This window comes from Sturnus vulgaris, chromosome 2, assembly GCF_052056855.1.
Source record: "Sturnus vulgaris isolate bStuVul1 chromosome 2, bStuVul1.hap1, whole genome shotgun sequence".
In the NCBI taxonomy this organism is placed as follows: Eukaryota; Metazoa; Chordata; class Aves; order Passeriformes; family Sturnidae; genus Sturnus; species Sturnus vulgaris.
Window position 1 is genome coordinate 36,952,752 of NC_142244.1, and position 21,050 is coordinate 36,973,801.

Genomic DNA, 21,050 nt, shown 5'->3' on the forward strand with positions numbered 1-21,050 from the left:
TGAAGAAAACCATATCTATTCAAATTCCCATGCCTTATATTTATCTTGCTGAAACTGCTGAAAAATTCTCTGCTGCAAGAAAGGAGAAAGCTGATTTCAAGATTTTAAAAATATAAACAACAATCAAACAAATTCCCAAACAAATAGATTGTGATGCCTCTAAAAATACCCATGTTAAACCATCTCTGTCTCAGATGCCAGGTTCCTGTTCTAACCACGACAGTTTATCTTTCTACACTGCACCACTTTGAGAAGATCACTGGTGCTGTGTGTGTGTCAGATTTCCCCAAAACTTCAATCTTGTCTTGTTTATCTAATAACCAGCCAGCTGAGACCATGCTTGGCTGCTGTTGACATCAGTGGAGGAAATAAATAACCAGTTAAATGCCCAAAAGTGCTCACCCACAGCAAAACATCCCAACAGTCAGAATTACTTCAGCTTTACCACAGCAGAAACAGGGTCAGAAACTTGTCCCATATCATTCTCATCTTGCTAATGATGAGTTCACTGAAGGTAGCAGCTTCTGACTCTAAATGCAGAATAGAAATAAAACAGATAACTAGACTCCTAAAGTTTTTTCAGACTGTTTGGCTTGTAGTGATGGTTCTCATATCTATACTTCACACTTGGAGTATTGCAGCCAGCCCTGGAGTCATCAGTCAAAAGAAGGGCCACAAAAGTGATCAGAGGGCTGGAGTACATCACCTGTGGGGAAAGGCTGAGAGAAGAGGTTTTTCAGCTTGGAGAAGACAAGGCTTCAAAAAGACTTATTGCAGCCTTTCAGTAAAAGGGGGCTTACAAGAAAGATTGAGAGAGACTTTTGACAAGAGCATGTAGTGCAGCACAAGAAGAAATGGAGTTTCTGAAGCAGGGCAGGTTTAGATTAGACATTAGGAAGAAATTATTTACTGTGAGAGTGGCGTGACACTAGCACAGAGAAGTGCTAGATTCCCCATCCCTAGAAACTTTCAAGGGCAGGCTGGATGGGGCTGAAAGCTGGAAGGAAGGAAGGGCAGATGTCCCTGCTCATGGCAGGAAGGTTGGAACGAGATGATCCTCAAAGGTCCCTTCCCACCCATTCTGTGATTCTATGCTTCTATACCTGATCAGCAGGCACCAAACCCACTGCCTAGAAAAAAGTCAAACTCTCACCATGCTCCACCAGTGCAGCCTGCTCCTGTAAAGCCACTTTGGAGCAGTCTTGTATCTACCACACAGCTAAAAAGGCTTAAGAGCATTTTTATCAACCACAATCTTTGTTTGTGAAATAGAAAATGAAGTGGACCAGATTGTTTTGGTTCCAGCTCTAACAGGTACAGCTGCAATTTGATCTTAGCATGTTCTTTTCAAGCCCTGGCTGTGTCAGACTGGTGACTTTATTTTGTTTATTTGTTTATTTGCAAAGAGCCCTTTTGAAAATATCCACTACTTTATTTGTGGGTAATTTCACAGTGTTTAAATACCTTAGTTTTTAATCCTTCTCTCACCACAGCATGGGAAACTATAGAAAGCTAGCTTCACTCCTGGTATATCAAGCAGGAACAGTCCACATCTGGGTCTGACTTCTTTTGATGACATTCAAGAAATTCCATTGCTTGAGGAGTTCTGTCAGGAAGACAAAAGTCAACATTATACAATGCTTTGGTCTGGATGTCTTGGACCAGGGGACCTAGTCAAAAATATTGCCTTTGGTGTACACAATATACTCAGAGCCCTTGAGCACCACTGAATTTTGGACTGACGGGGTGACACAGGTGCATCTCTAAAAATCTCAAGCCCAAAAGCAACTACAACTGGTTTGGCCTCAAAAATAGTATAAATCAAAGCAAACTCAGAGAGACATCAGCTCTGCTGCTCATTACTACAGCAGTGCAACCTTAGAAGCAAATTTCAAATTTGCCTTTAAAGGAGTATTTATAAAAGAGCTAAATGTCATTCAAGTTGTGTAAGAACATCTTGATAATAGCCTCTATACAGTCTATAGGATGAAAACACCTGATTAAATATCTTACATAAACATGCTCTTAGCTTTGTGGTTTGTCCATTGCAGTACTAAAAATATGCTATGCAAAAAATCACTTCAAATATTTCATTAACCTTCTTAACTCTGACCCAGCGTCATGATACTTGCTGAGAAGCTAACAATGTATTTTACATAGCAAATGTATGTCTCTGTCCCAGTAATTTCTGAGCAGAGAATAAATAAATGTCGATTTTCCAGCTGTACCAGCTGAGGAAATTATAGACCCTCCTCAGTAAAACACTTAGCATCTTGTTAATTCGAATAGCTCTGAGGGAAAGCTTTAAGCAGAATAAATGACCCTTTCCCTTAACAAGAAGTAAGGGGCAGAAAATGAGCAAATTTGCATATGGAAAATACTTACTATTCACCAGCACTAAACGTTTCCTGTTCAAACCAGCAAACAGAGAAGAATCTAATTCTCTAGAATGTTTTATTGAGGAGCTAGAAAGTTAAGGGGAGGGGGAAGATACTACTCATGTTTACTTCAGGAGATAAGCTAAAGTCAGCATTGATCATTGTGCTGAAGTGCTCCCAATTTCCATATTAAAGAGGTTCTCATTTGCTTGCTTAAATCCACATCTAAATAAGACAGGTCTGAGGAGGCTTCAGGATTAATGCTGGTAGATTCTAATAATTCCAACAAGTTTTCAGGGTCTTTTAAAACATACATAATAATTATAAGGTCAAAGGATAACTTAGCCAAGATTTTTTGAGTGTCTATGATTTTTGTTGCTGCCCATTTACCTTGTGATAACTGAGAAAGGCTCAGTTTCACAGAAGAGGAGCACAGTTTTTTCCAAAAACAGACTTTCTGAGATATTTTGTGGAGGCCACTCAGATATTAAAGATGTCAGTGCATTCAAGTAATCCGTATCTTTGGAAAATCTTAGCCACAATACAACTGGCTTCTCAGCAATGTTGCAAGCTGTATGAGATAACCAGCTTGGCTTTAGTTTTCTGGCTAGCTCATAATGCAGTCCCTTCTGAAAACAAGCTATGAAAACACAGTCTGCTTGAAGTATTGCAAGAGGCTGTACCATTGGGGAAGCAGAAAAATCTTACATTCCCCTCACTGCATGAAAACATCCAACTGATAATGCTCACATGTTCTCTTTAAGTGACCTAAGAGAAGCTGCCTCACCATTTTGGCAGCCATCCAGGGTGTGTATTTTGTGTCCAAGGTTGGGGGAAAAAAGCCATAGAGGCAAATGATTTTGCAGGAAGACTGACACACAAAAAAAAAGCAGTTGGAGTATTTTTAACAGAAGCAAATGTTTCACACTGTTTTACCTTCAAAGGCCTGGCTGCGGCTCTTGTTTAGTTTCTTTTGCACTTGGCTAGATCCCAGTGTATGATTTGCAGAACATAATCTGCCTTTCCTATACCTATGGGTTTTTTGGTATCTTAGGATTAGCATTCACTGAAAAAAAAAAACCAAACATTTTTCAAGGCAGCATATTCAACTGCACTCACCAAAATCTATGTCAACAAGATCAATAGAAGTATGTGGGTTATATGACCCACATATATAATGAATAGCTCATTTTGGGCACCTCATCAATCATTAGCAGGCAATGGAAAAGCCATAGGATTCCAACAGTGACTGCAGGTAGATATCAAATTTAATTGCAGCCAGAATTACGTGTTTTATGTTGGTGAGCTTTTGTTTAAACAGCTCTGTAAATGGTGTAAAAGTGGCCCATTACAGCTACATAGGTGATTCACATGGAGCACTGCATGTAAAAAATACCATAAAGGAAACCTTATCACTCTCTACAGCTAAAAGGAGGTTGTAGAGAGGTGGGGATGAGTCCCTTCTCCCAGGCAGCAAATGACAGGAGGAAATGGCCCCAACTTGTCCCAGGGAATGTTTAGATTAGATATTAGGATTTTTTTTTTTTTAATCTAAAGAGTTAAAAAGACATGTAGGTGTGGACATAGTTTAGTGCTGGGCTTGGAAGTTCTGGGTTAATGGGTGGACTCCTTGATTTTTCCCACCTTAGTGACTCTATGATTATGTAAAAATAAATTCTCTTCCTCTCAGCTGCTCAGGTTCTCTCCAGAGAGCATGTTGGCTGCCCTATTGTAGTGATGCACAGCAGCCACAAATCCACTGGGATGACCAATGTGACATGAACAGCAAGCACAAGGCAGCAAGAATGTGCTGTCTGACTCAGTAAAAGAGGGCATATATTCATGTATAAGGGATGTGAAGAGAGTCTGTACCTTCGTTAAAAAGCTGTGCATCTAAAAATGCAGAGAAAACATCTCTGCATATTTACATGCAGAGTTGTATAAGGACTTGGAAATTCCACTATCACTATATCCTTGCCATTCCATCTGTGTCAGCAGAAGTGTCCCACTACATTGGACAGACAGTATGGCCTTGGTGGAGAGAGAGGTGGAGAAGAATGAAGCTGTGATTGGAGTGCAGAGACAAAGAAAATATCTTCATGTCATCCACACCTCTGATTTTTATTTGAGCATTGTTTTTATCCCCTTCCTGCATTCCACAAAAGCTTCATATTGTTATGCTCTTAGCAAGGGAACTGTTCTACACTGACTATCCAGCCTAAACCACACAAAGCCTGACAGCTCCCCAAAGCCTGCCTATAGTTTCTGTGTGACACCAAACAGACAAGCTCTTTAGGCCATTGTCCCTTTCAGTGGAAGAGCATGGTCCATGAGGTGAAGTTAGGAGAGGCCAGGTTTGAAACAGACACAACAGGAGATGGGTCTTCATTTAGTGGTTTGGCCACTGTCCCTTTTGTCCCTGTGTCTTAGGGATGGGGATTAGTCCAACTCTGAAACACCATCAAAGCACTCTCTCAGAAAGTAAGAAGGGATCAAAAAAGAGAGAAGGCAGAGAAAAGGAGAAGCCAAAGGACTGGAGGGGATCGTGGCTGAAAAGAAAGACAGACATGGCAACAAATGGTTAAAAAATTAAAAGTAAGGAACTGCAGAGGGACAAAGAGCAAAGGACTCCCAACACTTCTGGCACTCTGGTGAGCTGCTGGAACAGCAGAGCTGTTCTGTCCAGGGGCAGAAGGACAAATGAAAAGAAACCTCACAAATTTGGGGATCAGTGAAGCTCAGTCCTGCTAACACAACTGACAGGCTTGGCCAAGGGCAGAAGGAGGTAAGTGAAGAGCTCCAACATTGTGGTGGAGTCTTAGTTGAGACAAAGGTAAATAAAAAGGTGAGGGGAAAAGTGCAGCTGCAGGAAGAAATTCCATGGGAGCAAAAAGAGGCAACACAGACTGAAAAGCCTTATCTAAATGTGTGATAGAACACACCTTGCAGAAAAGGCATAATTCTGCTTATGAGCTGTTCTGTGAACGTATTTCTGTAATAGAACCATAGAAGAAAAAAATGGTTTGTGTTAGAAGGGACCTTTGAAGAACCTCTAGTCCAAACCCCCTGCCATGACATCTCCCACTAGACTAGGTTGCTAAGAACTCTGTCCAACATGGCCTTGAACATTTCCAGAGATGGGGCATCCACAACCTCTCTGGACAATCTGTTCCAGTGTTTCACCACACTTGCTATAAATAAATGCAATGTCTGAGTGAGATTTTTCCACTTTTTGTCCACAGTGATCAGAGACATTAGATCAGAATATAAACTGAAAGCTTAGATACCAGACTAAATAAAATCAGTGAAGAAAACAGGAAGAGAGGAAGAAATATCATCCTCAGGACAGAACGTTTGGGCAAATTACTCTCCTGGATGTAGGGAGTGAAGGCACAGAGCTACATGGATGATGACTGGACTCTCTTTGCATCTGTTTTCAGGAGATCTTGACACTGTTACCAGTACAGTTCTGGGAGTGCTGAGTAGTTAGAGATCATGACTGGGATCAGGGCTGTTTGTGCTGTATATGCCAGCAGGTTTTATTTCTCAAGTCTGAACACAAGAAACAAAGAGAGACAGTAAACAGAAAGAGGCACTTTAAAAGAAAATGGTAGGTTAAGGAAGGAACACCTATCTCTCTTGTCACTGACATTTAGAAGACATCTATCACCCTGTTTTTAAAATCTCAGACAAATTTACAGAATTACAAGGTTCAGAGGAACCATGTATTTCTCTCTGCTCTTCTGGAATGACAGTGGTAAGTCAACTGAGTCTTAATTAGATGATGTATAGAGGCATCTCCTTCCTCTTCCAGAATTTGGAGCTCTTACTGAGACAGTCATCTTGATGGAGGAAAACTACTTTGTGGCATAAATTTAAGTGCAAAAACACGGACTTTCTGCCATGTACCAGTTAGACACTTCTTCAATAGTTCTTTTTAAGTACAGGAGTTCTTCAGCTAACAGAATTCATAATTCTCTTAGGGAATGCTATCCAGATCCCACATGGAATGCATTGTCCTAAGTGGATGGAGACAATACCTCTCTCTTACTCTGATATTCCCATTAGGATATAAGCCTTGTTAAAGAGCTAACCTAAACAGGTTAAAGGCCCTGTTTTGGCCCCTACCATACTTAGATAGCATATGTTATTCACTGTGAGTTACAGTCTTTGCAAATACATTCCAAATTCTGGTTGATTTAATCAGTGCAATTTTCTCTTTCCTAATGGATTGGCTTTTCCTTCTGCAAGCCAGGAACAATTCAGCTGCAGCAAGAGCAGGGAGGGCTCACTGCTATCACAGCAAACCTTCCACCACCCTGCATTTCATGGTGTTTGTTCCCAATTCCTTAACAGCAGCCCATCCTCTCAAGGTCCACTTCAGTTCAGTGAACTTGAAGCCCTGCCACTTCTCACAGCCACCTCATTGCTCTTGTAAATACAGACTCCTTATAAATTCTCTGTCTCTGCAGTGACAAACTGCAATCTTCAACTCAGAGTGATGGAAAATTTATATCATCACAAAGCTTCCTCTTACCTCTTTTTGTCATCTCTGGGACCTCCCAGAGACCTGATCTCCAAAGGTTGTGGCAGAACTGCTTTTAATACGCTTCAAGGAATGGGAGGAGTTTGTCCCAGACCAGTCCCCACATCTTTCCTCCCTCACCTTCAGCCAGAATTTAACAAATTTGGCTCTTTTCCAAGAACAAAAACAAAGGAGAGAATATTGCCTTTAATCTCCACGTCTTGCTTTCATTGTCAGTAAAGAAAGGGTAATAAAACAAATTTGCATGGCTCTGAGGGGGATTGTGAGGGATAAATTAGTCTGTAGTGTATCTGTAATTGCTCAAAATGCTGTAAGGAAAAGTGTGAACAGCATGTGAAAAAGGGATCACCTTTAGAGTTCAAGTGATGCTGAGCTGAAGCCTTACAGCAAGAAACATTTTAAGAATGCTGTGTGCTGAGCTCACTTTTAATGCTGATGAGGACACTGTATTGAGAAAAGTGGGGAAAAGCCACCACCTATGAGATGTGCCATCCGTTGGCCTAAAGCTCTTTCTTTACTTGGAAAACAATTGTGGAGGTGGAAGCACTGCTTACCTGACATGACTTTTGAGATGTAAGCAGTTATCAGGAAACCTGTTGTACTACTATTAAACAACACAAACTGTGCACTGGGTCTATGACCAGATGTGAGAGTCTGTGGGACTCTCACAATGTATGTATGCCAAGGACATTAAAAGAGGCATTATCAGCAGCCCAGATCTTAAAACAATGTGACTCATACTTCATTACCATGCAATTTGCTTAAAAATCTCACCATTTCCTATAGATAGCAGTTATAGAGAGGGGTTCCCCTTCCTCCTAACCTCTGAGCCCTGAATTCAGAAGTCCTTTCTTTGCAAACCTGAACACTAGAAACCTTCCAAAGAAATAAACAAAAGTTGAATTTCTCACGTAACCACTAAATTCCAGAAGCTGGGCTTTAATGTAAAATGCAAAGAATTATAAATGTTAACAACAGAGATGTCAACTTGGCAAAGTATCCTCTGTTCTTGGCAAAGGCTTCCTACAAGTGGCAAGTTTGAACTCTGGTCTGTCTGTGTCTCACAAGGCACAGAAAGGGACAGGCTGAGGGAAGGGCGCCTGTCCCAACATGATCCCTCAGGTGCAGCAAGGAGTATTGCTAAGGTATAAAGGCTGCATTGACCTGTACTGATTTGCTGAGCAAGTGACTTCAGAAATGGGTATGGCTTCTATCTGTCCTCACATTTTTGAGTCATTAGACAGCAAGGCTGTGAATCAGTTGCTTTCGTGCTACATGGAGAGCAATATTTACAGCACCCAGAAATAGACTGAGGAGGGGAGACACCCCATCAGTATGAAACTCAAAGAGCTTAGCCATTTCCATAATTATGGTTTAGAGCACCTGCAATCACATCTGGAGAGCACAGCAGGATATGCATTCTCCTCCCTCTTCTTCCTCTTTTCCATGTGAAATATATGGTGCTATGATGTACTGTCCAAGGGCTAAGGTCATGTTTGCTTTGATCAGATAACAAATTGTATAATAATAGCTGGTTGGCATTCAAGGAAAAACTGCTTGTTTAAACTTGTGCTTTATCATCAGAAGTGGAAACAAGGATTACTTCTTTTCAGGGACACACCAAATGAAGGACAGTTTGCAGGAGACAAATTACAGACAACTGGTCCATTGTGCAGACACAACTTAATAAACTCCAGCTTTCAACAGTGCTTCCAGCTACCTCTCAGACAGGAAATTCTGACAGTTGTGAGGTGGTATGGGCTTCAATTCCAGCAAGACCCAGTATCTATTCTTACTTCTGCTACAAGTTTGCTTCTCAATGGCTTACTAGTTTCTAGAGGGAAAATGAAGAGCTTAAACTTACTTAAATAAATTCCAGGGCATATCACCTTTGGCAAGCTTCTTTATGGAGATAATAGTGTTTACTCCTTAGCTTTATGAGGGTATTTGAGATGTTATTACAACTGTAGTACTTTGACCATGTAAATGCTACGTTGTCATCATATTCTCTCCTTCACTCTGCTATGTCTAAAACAGGACTTTGAGATTTACAGATGTCTCAGTCATCCTTCTCTCCTGGGTGTCAAAGACATCAGGAAATCATGCTCGCCTGTGACAAAGGCTTGTGAGTCAATATTAAATACAGCTGACAGTTTGACTCCTTGTTATTACATCACTAGGAGAACAGGTAATGTAGCTAGAAGCCATAGATCAAGGATACATAATATATCACCTGCTCTTTGGATACCAATGGCACTCACAGAATCATCTTCTTGGAAAAGCTGACCCTCTGACACTGTTGAGTATATTTCAGAGCCAATGTTATGAACAAACCGTTATTTCCTCTCTCAGAGGCAGATTTTTACTGCAAATAAATATGCTTCAAATTGCATCATCTTCAGAATTGTAACCCATATTTTACTGCTTAAAAAAATGTTATTTCCAGCATCAATAACTTAACTAAGTCAAAGTGTTCATTGACTTTTGACTACAAACTCTCTCCAATTCCAGTATAGAACTCCTATGCAACCCCTTGGATATGATCAGAAATTCTGATATATTAAAAAAATTCAACAAAAAGCTTGCTTAGGATACCTGGCTTTTAAATGTTTCAAGTCTTTCTCACAGTTTGAAACTCCCTAAAGCCTTAAATCTAGATCTCCCTTTTTCTTCCTGAGGAGAAGTCCTGCTGCCTTCCTTAGTCATTTTTAAAGGCTGAATTCTCATAATTTCATGTAAGAATGGAGGAAAAAGCAGTGGAGCATTCTGTTTTGCATTTGTGAAATACATAAGTGAGATGTTCAGCCACTGGGGAGGGAGGGGGGCTGGCAGATAAGTCATAATGGAAATTCAGTAACTGTGCTTCTCTTTTAAAATAGGCTTGCTATAGTTTCAAAAGACATTATTTATAGAGCACCACATGCAGTAAGAGTTTAACAGGCAAAGCTGACAGAAGGTATCAGTCCCAAAGCATGGTTCAACATTCAGTCACTGGACACCAAAGACCCACGGTTTTCATATCCGTGAACACCCACTCTTGCCTGAACATTCCCACCTCTCATTGCCTTTACTCTGCTGACAAGCTGTGGAGCCATATCAACAAATTGGATGAGGAACTCCGATCCAGCTGAAAAGGTAGAGCTTCAAAAAAAGGCTGGATAAACATCAGCCATATTTTTCAGTCAGGTAAGTTCCCTGGTCAGATTTATCACCCAGGAGCACACATGCTGCAAGAACAAGGGTGGTGCAGGAGGAAGGAGTGGCAATAGTTCGAGAAGAAGAGGAGGCTCACTTGTGTGTTTAAGTAATGAAAACAGGGTGATTATTAAACTGGTCCTCTGGTGCCTTCACCCCAATGGTTTGAAGGCAGGCTTCACTTTGGACGTCACTCTCTTTGCTAAATGGCACTATTCACAGCAAAGAAAGCCTAAGGTTCTCCCCTGTTCTTGTGATCTTTGTGGGAGCCTGGAGTCATGTTAGCCATGTGAGAATCTCAGCATCCCTTTGGAAAGGTCAGTTTTACTTGAATACCTCCTGACTGTGGAGAAAAAAGGCATGAAAGTCACATTGTAACAGCTCAAAATGTTGAAAACAAAGAGAAGAATCTCAGTCCCATAACACCAAAAATGTAATGGCTCCATAGCCCTTGCTATGCTACATGATATGATAATGCTCAGATATCTTCTTTAAGTGACCAACGGGAAAGTGCCTCACCATTTTGGGATCATAGCTAGATATTCACATGTTCTGATCAGTGAAACTGTTTAATTACACAGAGTTGCTTCAACATGACGCTGCGCAAATTTCACTTAAAATTGTTAAAGCTTGTTCTGTTCCTGTGCTACAGCAAATGCCCTTGCTGCTTCTTAGGGCTCAGAGAAGTGTCAGCACAGCTCTAAGGCAGAGCATGTGACTCCTGAGACTTGTGTCCTGCTTGGAATCAAAGTTCTATCAAAAGCCCCTCTACTCATGGGAAATCCTCTTCATAATTAACATTTATGTAACGACTCCTTCACAGACCAAACATATGTTTACATTCCTCCAGTCTGTTTTTTTAAGAGACAGAGCTGGCCAGATGTTTTTGCAAGAGCACTGGAATTAGGTCTTTGTTTTCAGCTCTGCTCCATCTACCCATGCAATGTCTCTAAGTTTCTAAGGAGACAAATGCTCCCACACATCCCTTTGTTTACCAAAGAGCATGGATGCATTCTGCTTTTCTTGATATGTATCAGGGAGAAGTGACAGAGAGCCTGTGGAGTGACTGAGTCATGCTACCTCCCCCACCAAAGAAATATGGGGCTGGTGTAGAAAAGGGATCTGAGGATCTTTGAGAAACGATGCCCAAAAATGGAGTCTCACCTAAAGAGGTCACAGCCCTTTGCAGTGTGCTGCAAAGTGAATTGGTGGCCCTGACTTGAGGAAAGGCAAAGATTTCTGCCTCACCCTCTAATCTGCAGGGCTTTTCTGCCTTTGGGCCTCCTGTCTTGATGTTCATTGTCTGTAAAATGGATGAGCTGTTACAATCCTCATCCCCTGTGACTATAGAATACATCTCATAGACGTCTAAAAAATGGAAGCTGGTAAAAGAGTAAGTTGGCTCTTGAGTCCAGTTGGCTTTTGAGTAACTCCCCATTGCAAGTTCCCCTTCAGACTGGCTCATAGCCCTGGGAATATCTAACCTAATTTTGGTAAGAACCCCAATTTTGGGAGCAATTGCCTAAGGGTGCTCATGTCATACTGTAGTTTCTGAAGGCAATTTTTTTAACAGGCAAACCATCCATGCAAGGGAAACTCAGTCCTCTGAAAGGATGAACTGTACTTCTTAGGAAACAAAATTATCTGGATCAGAGAAACACCAAGGGATATGGCAATTAAGAAAAGTTCTGCAGCTACCTGTTTCTTCCAAAATCATGAAATGTTATATCTGGGAATGAGGCAGTCTTCATAATAAAATTCTTGAAGGAAAAAAAATAATTCTAAAGACAGAAAAGGCCACTAGCAGTAAATTCGGTAGCTGTCTGCACACAGCCATCTCATACAAGGGCCAGTGTTAGTCCCAAGCTGAGCTGGGCTGTCTACGGAAAAGTGAATGGGGAGAGCAGCTGCCACATGAACTAATTTAATGAATATCCTCCTCACCTTACTAGCAGGAATTTGAACTGCAATTTAAAACAGTAAAACTTTGCAGGGAGGGTAGCAATGTCCTTCCTCAAGGAATTTCTCTGGATTCAGTCCTCACTGTCCCAGGAAAGATCAGTTTTACCTTTCTGTAACAGGACTGTTTTGAAAGCCGCATCTGATTTCATCAGAGGTTTTCTATTCGGGCTTTTCGTAAGTTTTTTCATTAAAGTTTCTTTTCTTAAGGATTCACATCTGAGAATGAGAGAATTCTGCCCTAAAATTTCTACAGGAAAGTATCTGCTTATTAAGACACTGAAGTTCCACCATACACAGGCAAGTACTACATCTAGTCTAGATTTTGTAAGCACTAATGATGTTTACTCGTTTGATGTTTGTTTCTGTTTAATAAAGAATTTATCCCCATCATAATATTATACCTCTAACCTCATCAAAGCCCTTTTTATGCAAATGGCCACATAGAAATTAAAAAGTGGTGGGTTTTAACATCTTGACAATAGAAAATGTTGTCTCCAGTTGAAACACCTTGAGATTTCATTTGCCAAAAAAGACTGGATTCCCAAATGAACAGAACTGTTTGCAGGGGATGATGTTATTCTCTATCAGTAAGAACACCAGAGCTTGGCCAAAGGACCTCACTAATTTCAATATGTAAGTAGTTTTCTTCAAAATGTTCATGTCACTGATAATCACTTTCTCTAGATTTTGTTTCTTTCAGTAACCCACAACTTTAAAATTGTGCTCTTCTGTTCTGTTAAAATATGTGGGCTAATCTCTGGTAAACCACCATATTTGATTTACTTGAATATGTTTTGGTAACATTTTAAGTTAGCACAGTTAGTTCATGTGCCAAGTATTACATTTTTTCATTCCCCACAAAATCAGGACAAACTGTACGTCTCCTGCTGTGTCCGAAGCTGATTTGGCTAACTTTCAGCTATGTTAATTAAAGAATTCAACAATCCTATTTTTATCTGATTTTAAAATACTACAGATACACTGCTGGAAATTTTACTTGTTTTGATGCAAAATTCCTTTGATGCAAAAAAATTCTGTCGTTCATTTTATACTATTCATTTTCACATCCATGCACAGATACCTGCTATAATGCTGAGAGCTGTCAATCAATTACAAAGGCTTATCAAATCCGCCTTCAGGATAAGGTTTAAGAATATAGATTTGGACAAACTTCACTAAAGAGAATATCATGGAACAGAGGAGGAGGTAAAAAGAAAGACAATACTAATGAGGTTTAAAGGTCTTTCTTGAACAAAACTGGCTGCAATATCAAAAACTTATGGTTTGAAAAGAATGTTTCTACTGCTTCTGAAAACTTGGGTTAGCTGTTTAGAAAACTATTTACTAAACAATGTTTATTAGCATTAATCACTTCAGCCAACGGACTGTAAAATATTGTGGACCAAAAAAAAAAAAAAAAGATTGATGCAATGTTCTAAGAGTAAAAGGGTTTTGTTAATTTGAAAATAAAAGGATTACGATCAGGCAGGCACTAAATTTCCAGCACCAACTCCCTACTCTTCACCTACACGGTTTATTTCTAACTGCATTAGTATTGCTGGCCATACTCCTACCTTAGAGGGACAAAACCTATTCCGTTTGAAGTCAGTGGGCATTTTGCCATAGATCCAATAGGAACAGAATTTGGCATTTGAAAGCATACTGCTATGTGATGAAATATGGACCTACAAAGTATTTGAACTGTGGTTTTACCTGCCCACACTACTGTTTTCTTTACAACTGTTCTTAGTAAAATATTCTTTTAGGCGTCTGATCTTTCAGGTCAACAAGATGTTGCACAAACTATTTATCTTCTTTCCTCCAACTGTGTTATCTAATCTGGATAAGTTCAAGGCATCTGATACCCATTTTTGCTGTTTATCATTCACTGGTTTTTTGGTTGTAAGGGTTAAAAAACACAGCTGCCCAGAATGTTCAGTATCTTGCTTTTGTAGTTCTTCCCAGGTTTCAGCTGCTATTGCAATGCACAAAGTCTTTAACAATGAACAGGCTCTCTTGAAGAATATTAGAAGTGAATACCAATATATGCAGGTTTGACTTGAGAACATCTCAGTGCAATCTGAGAAACTATAATACTTTATTTTGGATCATTATTCCTTCTTTACTCATCTGGCAGCATGCACTGCCAACATGTCTGGATTTCCATTGAAAAGGGATGCTGTATGAAAGGCAAAGGCAGGCTTAACTGATTACTGAAAGCACACAGAACTACTCCAGAGAGAAGAACTAGGTAGGTGGATGCATCAAAAACACAGATCCTCGACTACCTTTGCTCCTGCTTTCAGGAAAAAAAGTGACCAGTGGAAACCATGGTGGTTTTGTGATGCATAGAAAGTGAGTTTGTTGACCTGCAGCCAGTTGCCAGTGGAGAGATCCACATCAAATAGCTTTCAACACAGTGGGTGACTTATGATCTGAAGTCACAGAAGTTTGTTGCCAGATTCACTTGTAGCTTTAAACTGATATGGATTTACTGGGAGGTTACCAAGGAAATTTTACCCTTCTTGTAGCCCCTCTCCCATTCCACTGGTGTAGTGCTAGCAAGTCCCTTGTTCCCAGCATACCATCACATCCCCTCTCTGGCACCTCAACTCTAGCCACAAGCAGTGGGGAGTTGTAGAGAAAGCACAGCCTGAGTCAGGACTGTGAGTATGAATTCTCCTGCATTTGGCCCTCCTCTGTGGGATCTCCTCGAGGCCATTGAGCTGTCACAAAGGTGTGTGCCTGATACAGAGTTGTGAAGGGAGTGCTGTGTCCCTGATGTTAACATCTGGCCTGCATCTGTCCCTGGTTTCAGTGAAGAAGACAAGCAAAACATATAATCCAATCACTTCTGGACAAGGCTCGTGGCTGAAGCACATTATCAAGACAAGCCTGCTGTGCCACTGCTACTAAGAAAATATTGCTTTTTGAGTTCTAAGAAATAAAACTAGGAAAAACAGGATGACAGAAAAGGTGAGAACATTCATTCCAATATTACTCACAATTCTTTTCTTCTCAGATCCTGAAAAAGAAAGCAATTTTAAATTCCCATTAATTTTTTTAATGCATTTCTTCAATTTTACTAAACAGAAAGGGCTTTCATTTATGTACTTGTGTGTACTAGAATGAATTAGGACAAATCCTCTATGGATTTTAAGATTCGGAATAGCTTATACACCATCAGAATGTTAGGATGCATTTAGTTAATATTCTTTTCAGTGCAGTAGTTTGATTTAATCAGCATGAAGTCTGCCCACATGTAAATGCAGTCACTGACCCCTGAAGCACAGAGCCAAACACCGATAGCGTGACTCACTCCAGTGGGCAAGACTCAGATCTCACATAAAGACCAGGGAGTGGAACCTACCCATACAAGGCTTGAAACCAACTCATTGACATAAATGAATTTATTTCCTTGAGGAAGAAAAAAAACAGGACTTACTTTTACTGCACAGACCTGATCATGAGAATACTTTTCACATGTAGGTTTTCTTCTGGGTGAGAAGCCCCATTCAAGTCAGCATTGGCAGGCCCCAGCTATTTACTCTCTATAGTTGGCATTGCCAGCATCAACATTTTTGTTTCAGCTCCACATCAAAATTCATGTGGGTGTAAAGCTTTCCCAGACACAGAGCATGAGCACATGATCCTCAACATTAATGAGGGAATTGATTAAGCTCTGCTGCACGTATATATGTGCAAGAGTGTGAGCATAAGTACCAATACAGCAGTAACTGTTCCATTGATACCCTGCCTATTTGATTGCTTATAACTTTTCTTAAAAATATTCCTTTGGGGCTGGAGTGCATTCTGCTTGCTTTTGGCTCAAAGGTGACTGAAGGAAATGATAGGGGCTGCTTCCAAGTTACAGGAGCCCAAAAGGAATGCAGTTCCTCCTGTACTTGCCCTGCTGGCTTGGTGTTTGTGAACTGGCAGGGGAGTGAAATGAATGACAGTGCCCTCTCAGAGGTGCCCAGAGAAGGATTCTTATCAAATGCTGTCTCCTGCCAAGTCTCACAAACACTGCCAGCCTGCAATGACAGGGAGAAGCATTTGGCAGCAAGACCCTAGGTTTTCGACATCAGACTAGGGGGAAGGGATAAGGACAAGTGTCACTAGCAGGGACGGGGCCACTTTTTTCTCCTGCATGATAGATGGTCTCCAGAAAATTTGAGGAAGTGTATAGGTGCATTTATCATGCTGGTGAGGCTGTGTTGTAAGGCTTGCTTTTCCTTGCTCATTATCTGAGTTACTGTGAGAGTGCCCACTGCTGAGAAAGAATGTGTAAAAAACCACAGTAGGAAAGAGAAGCAGCAGGAGTGCATTAGGAATGTTTACTGATGGGCAGTGCATGGCAGATGCAGAGGACAGCAAGCCTCTTGCTCTTCAGAGGTGTCAATGTTTAACACATCCACTGGGAGGTGTGAACAAAATGTAAGGGAGCTTGTTTCCTTTCTCTCTCACACTCACAGACATTTACTATGTGCATTTGTCAGCCAGCTAGGAATCCTGCTTATAGCATTAATGACATGATCAATCTTGCAGCATGTGCGATTCATGTCAGGACAAGGAGACAAAGGTGTTGGAACACACAAGAGGATTCAGAAGCATCGTATTTGTTTTCCACCTCTACTTAGATACTCTCATGAGGAATGAGAGCTCCTACCCAGATATCCTGCTCCGAAGTGAATATTGTAAAATTAGTTCTGACTGCTGCCCTCCTGTGCAATGGTACTGACTCACTTTTTTCCCTTCCTACATGGTTTTCTCATGTCAAAATTACGTTAGCTTTTGGTCAGCTGCTTTCTTTGTTGACAAAGTCAGCTTCTTTTCAGGGAACATTACCGCAAGGGACATTGACTACTAGATAACTGGAGCTGCATGAGAAGGTAACACAGAGCTTACAATACTGTGTATGAGGAAGGAAGTTGGATATTTGCCTCACAGAGAGATGCACAAAAGAGGAAATGCAAAAGGAACAAAAGAAACATGAAAGCTGTCACTATTTCCAGAAAGAGGGAAGAGAACTGGGAAAGAGATCTCTGATTCACTATAGACTTGAGGAAGCTGTCTTTGCAAAGAATAGATTTGGGGATTGATAGCTTTGGAATAGATGTGAGGACAGTGTGGTGCTCAAAGAAACACAGTGATATAAGAGGAATGCAGAGCAAGAGCTGAATGTCCCTGTTTCAGCAGGAAAATTCTGGATAGACTCAGGGTGGATATTTGGATGGAGAAGGGTGATGTATTTGAAACAGGAATGAACATGAAATAATGATCATTAGGAAAGGAAGAAGCTGAGTACTAAAAGTATGAAGGATAAGAAACAAGATACAAGTGAAACAAAAGGAAAACCCGTGAACAATCATATTTGGAGTAATGAAGAGGTAATACCACTTTAAAAAGTACCCTAACTCCACTGTGTTTCATGACTATTTTGAAATATTCCAGATTGCAATGATCAATTATCTTGTTGCCTCCTTTCTCCCTAGCCAACCAATGTGGCAGCCTTGCCTACCTCTGTTGACTTCTGGTCCTGTTGGCAGCATGAATAACAAGAACCACACTCCTGGACTACTTCATTTCACTGTGCCACTAACAAGTGTTCTTTTAACTACAATTTTTCTTTGTTCCAGTTTAATTTTCTTTATCTTCTCAGAGGCATTGCTGGAAAAAGTTGATTATTGTCCATAAAATTATTTAAGTTGCTATGGTGATGAAAATCATATTGAATTCTTACTATAGTCAGAAAAACAACATTGGGTAAATCTTTGCCAAACTCTTTGAACGTGGTTTTGAAATTATTACACTGGAGTTAAACTGGCACAAGTTTGGGCAAAATTAGGCTACTCAAAAATGCATCACTAACTGTAGATTTCTGCATATGGTCAGTGAGTGGCCTGGTTCAAGCTGTGCAGCTACTCTGGAGTTCTCTGTTGCCAAAGGTGCACAAGAAATGGACTATATAGTGGCCATAGACAAGGACAAATGTCATAGAGAATTATTGGGGGAGCTGGTGTTTTCTACTTCCTACAGTTTATTCTGCATCTTATGTCTACTCTAACGGATTCCTGGGGCTGACATCAAAATCACCTTCCCTGAAAAGCTGGGGAAAATACTATAAACCTTAACAGCAAATGAAACTACAGTGATCCTTTAAATGGGTCATGTGAACATCTGGATTGTAACTTATTTCCAAATCATTTTTACAACACTGATAAGGCATTTCCCAACCTTATACAGGTGGCTTTGCTGCCTTTGCTTTTCCTCCCTGTTGCTGCCTTGCCCCATCACTCCTACCATTTCCTTCAGCTGCTCCAATGCCCAGCCCTATTTCAAACTTATTCCCTCTCTTCAACTTCTCTTCACCAGCCCCCTTGGCTTCCCAAATTAAGGATTTTTTTTTTTATTGCTGTTAGCAGATATGGCCTCAAATCCTTGGTAACGAGCCTGCGACAGTTTATCAGCATATGCTCAGCTTCGTTCCTCATTAGTTTTGTGCCTCAGATGGGCTGATTTCTAATAGACCTGAAATTCAGCCAGAACACCTGGCTTAGATCTAAAGCTGATTAACAGTGCCCCCAACCCATGGCTCTCCTAATAGTGTACAGTAGCATGACAGCATTGGGAACACCAAATCACCCTGTCGGACGGCAGGCAGTGTGACAGGCACCTCACAGAGTGGAAATGACACTGTTGCAAGAATATTATATACATAATAAATTACAGAGGTCGTGCTGAGGCTAGGTTTTCAGTGCTATACAATACACATGGGAAGAAATAGATCTGTTAGCTTGTTTGTCCTTCTAGGAGAGCTGAATACCAGCAAAATACTGTCAGTTTTGGAGAGCTTGTGAATGCAAGATACAGCATTTTCACAGGGGCTAGATCCAGATTCTGGAATAACTTTTCACAAGAGAAAAGAATGTTGTTTAGGTTTGCTGCTTCACTAAATATAGGACTCCTATCTCTGCAGTAGTTTCTCTTTAGATATGTACTCCTTTCTCCTTTCATTCTCAAGCACACCCAGGCACACAAACAAAAACAAATGAGTTATAAACTAATCGAACTTGTTTTCTTCAGGTTGGAAAGGAAAAGAGATAGTATTTTGATTTCAATTTCCAAATCTTTGGGAGGTGCTCAGATATTATCTATCATAGTGCTTCAAGCTTCTTGCTGTAATGGCATCAAGTGTCTCCCAAGCAATTAAAAAGCAACAATCAATTATCAAAATATATTTTGCCATCAGTTCTCTCTCTTGTATTTCTGCTTACGAACAAGCATTACAAACAGAATTTTTAACTGTAGAGTAAAATTGTGAGGTTTCTCTGAGCAAGAAGAGCTGTAAAAAAGGCAAAATTTATTTTTGGTTTTGGACCTCTAAGATCGAGGTCACTTTTTGTTCCCTTAGGAATGAGATATTTTGTCCAAATCTGGTCTCAGTAACTCTTAGAGTCACAGGCTTCCTCTGTTTGGATAGTTTCACTGTTCCTGGAGAAAGTGACAGGCATCATCAAAGAAGAATTGATGGAGCCTAATTTACTCAGGCCAATTCCATGGAATTTCTCCAAACAGCAGCCTGAAATGGGGTGTTGAAATCTAGGTCCTAGATGAAGTTAGCATAAAAAAATACCAACGTGTGCTGCTGTATCAGCAGCCTATAGCAGCCCCTGTGTTTCCATAGTGTGAAGCTTTATACTAAAGCTGTCTTATGCCAGAGTCTGCTGCTGTATACATCAGTGATTTATTTCCCCAGTATGGATATTTGGGACTCCTAAAGGAGATCAGAAGGAGCCAAGAAATACAAATACAACAGTATCCTCAAAGAGCTTGGCATCATGAAGAAAACAAGTTCTACGTGTTGCAAGCCTTTACACACACACACAAATGGCATTATTTGGGTTCAGCTTTCACCAGATGTTCTTCCTCTGACAACAATTTTCCTTACACATTATAAACAGATAATCCTACTTACACATCCTGTCAAGCAGACAGAGCTGAGTATCATTTGCATACTGCTTCTCTTTAAGTTGCCCTATAAACATTTCAGTGGCTTCACAGATGGGGGACACTTACAGGACAGCTCTTCAGGAGGCACTTGTGGGAGAGGAAGAACTTTGTCAGCTGGAATCCTGTGGTTTCGCTGTGTTATTCACTGCTGTGTGTTCGGGGAGCAGGACAAGAGCCCTGTTGCAAGGAGAAAGGGAAGTTGCAGAGGGCTGGGACAGCACTTGGGCCATGGGCGGTAGGAGGTCAGGGCGCCCAGCAGCTGCTCCTCACTGGCCGTCACTGGGATGCTCGTAACCAGCCTTGCAGCTGCAGGTACGAGGCTGGGAGAAGGCACCTTAAAGTAACAGTTTCCAATTTTTATGTACAGAAAACAAGTAACTTCGTAGGAAATCCCAGGCTGCCAAGGACAGAGCCACCCAGCAAGTCCAAGAAGCGTTAGCTGACTAGCAGAACAGTGGGAGGGTAATCATGAAAGACCTGAAAACCAGCAGTGTTTTTGTGCTGGCTGTGACGTACATTTGAGAAATTTTTGGCGAGCTTTCAAATAAAAATAACTCTGAAAAGAAGCCCGATGGCAGCAACCAGCCAGCTCCGAACCCCTCGCTGCCTAAGAACAGATTTTTTTTTTCCCTTTGAGCTTTCCCTAGCCTAAGGTGACGCCAAAGGAGGTTCGACAAAAACGCTGGAGGCTGAGAAATACAAAATTACTTCCTTCAGGAGCGGAGACACCCCCTACTCGCTCCACGGAGACTTTACCCGGCGCTGAACCCGAACAGGGGCTCACCGAATCTCCCGAGGGGGGCCTGCCCAGAAGAAGGGGAGGCTGCCCAGAGGAAGGGCGTGCAGGGACACGCAGGCTGTCCCCGGCTCAGGGATCCCGGGAGAAGCGATCCCGGCCTGAGGAGCGGCCCCCGCCCCCTGCCCTCGCCCCCTGGCGCTGAGGGGGCGGCGCGTGT

General features: G+C 41.2%; 1 long non-coding RNA gene across 1 annotated transcript; it reads right to left on the reverse strand.

Annotated features, from left to right (window-relative positions):
• Positions 1 to 1,464: 1,464 nt before the first annotated feature.
• Positions 1,465 to 20,986, reverse strand: LOC148224725 (uncharacterized). Its single transcript, XR_015801941.1, has 3 exons — positions 20,879 to 20,986; positions 20,161 to 20,271; positions 1,465 to 1,606 (listed from the first exon to the last, which is right to left on the reverse strand). It is a non-coding gene; the product is annotated as an uncharacterized LOC148224725 (long non-coding RNA).
• Between the last annotated feature and the right edge of the window lie 64 nt (positions 20,987 to 21,050).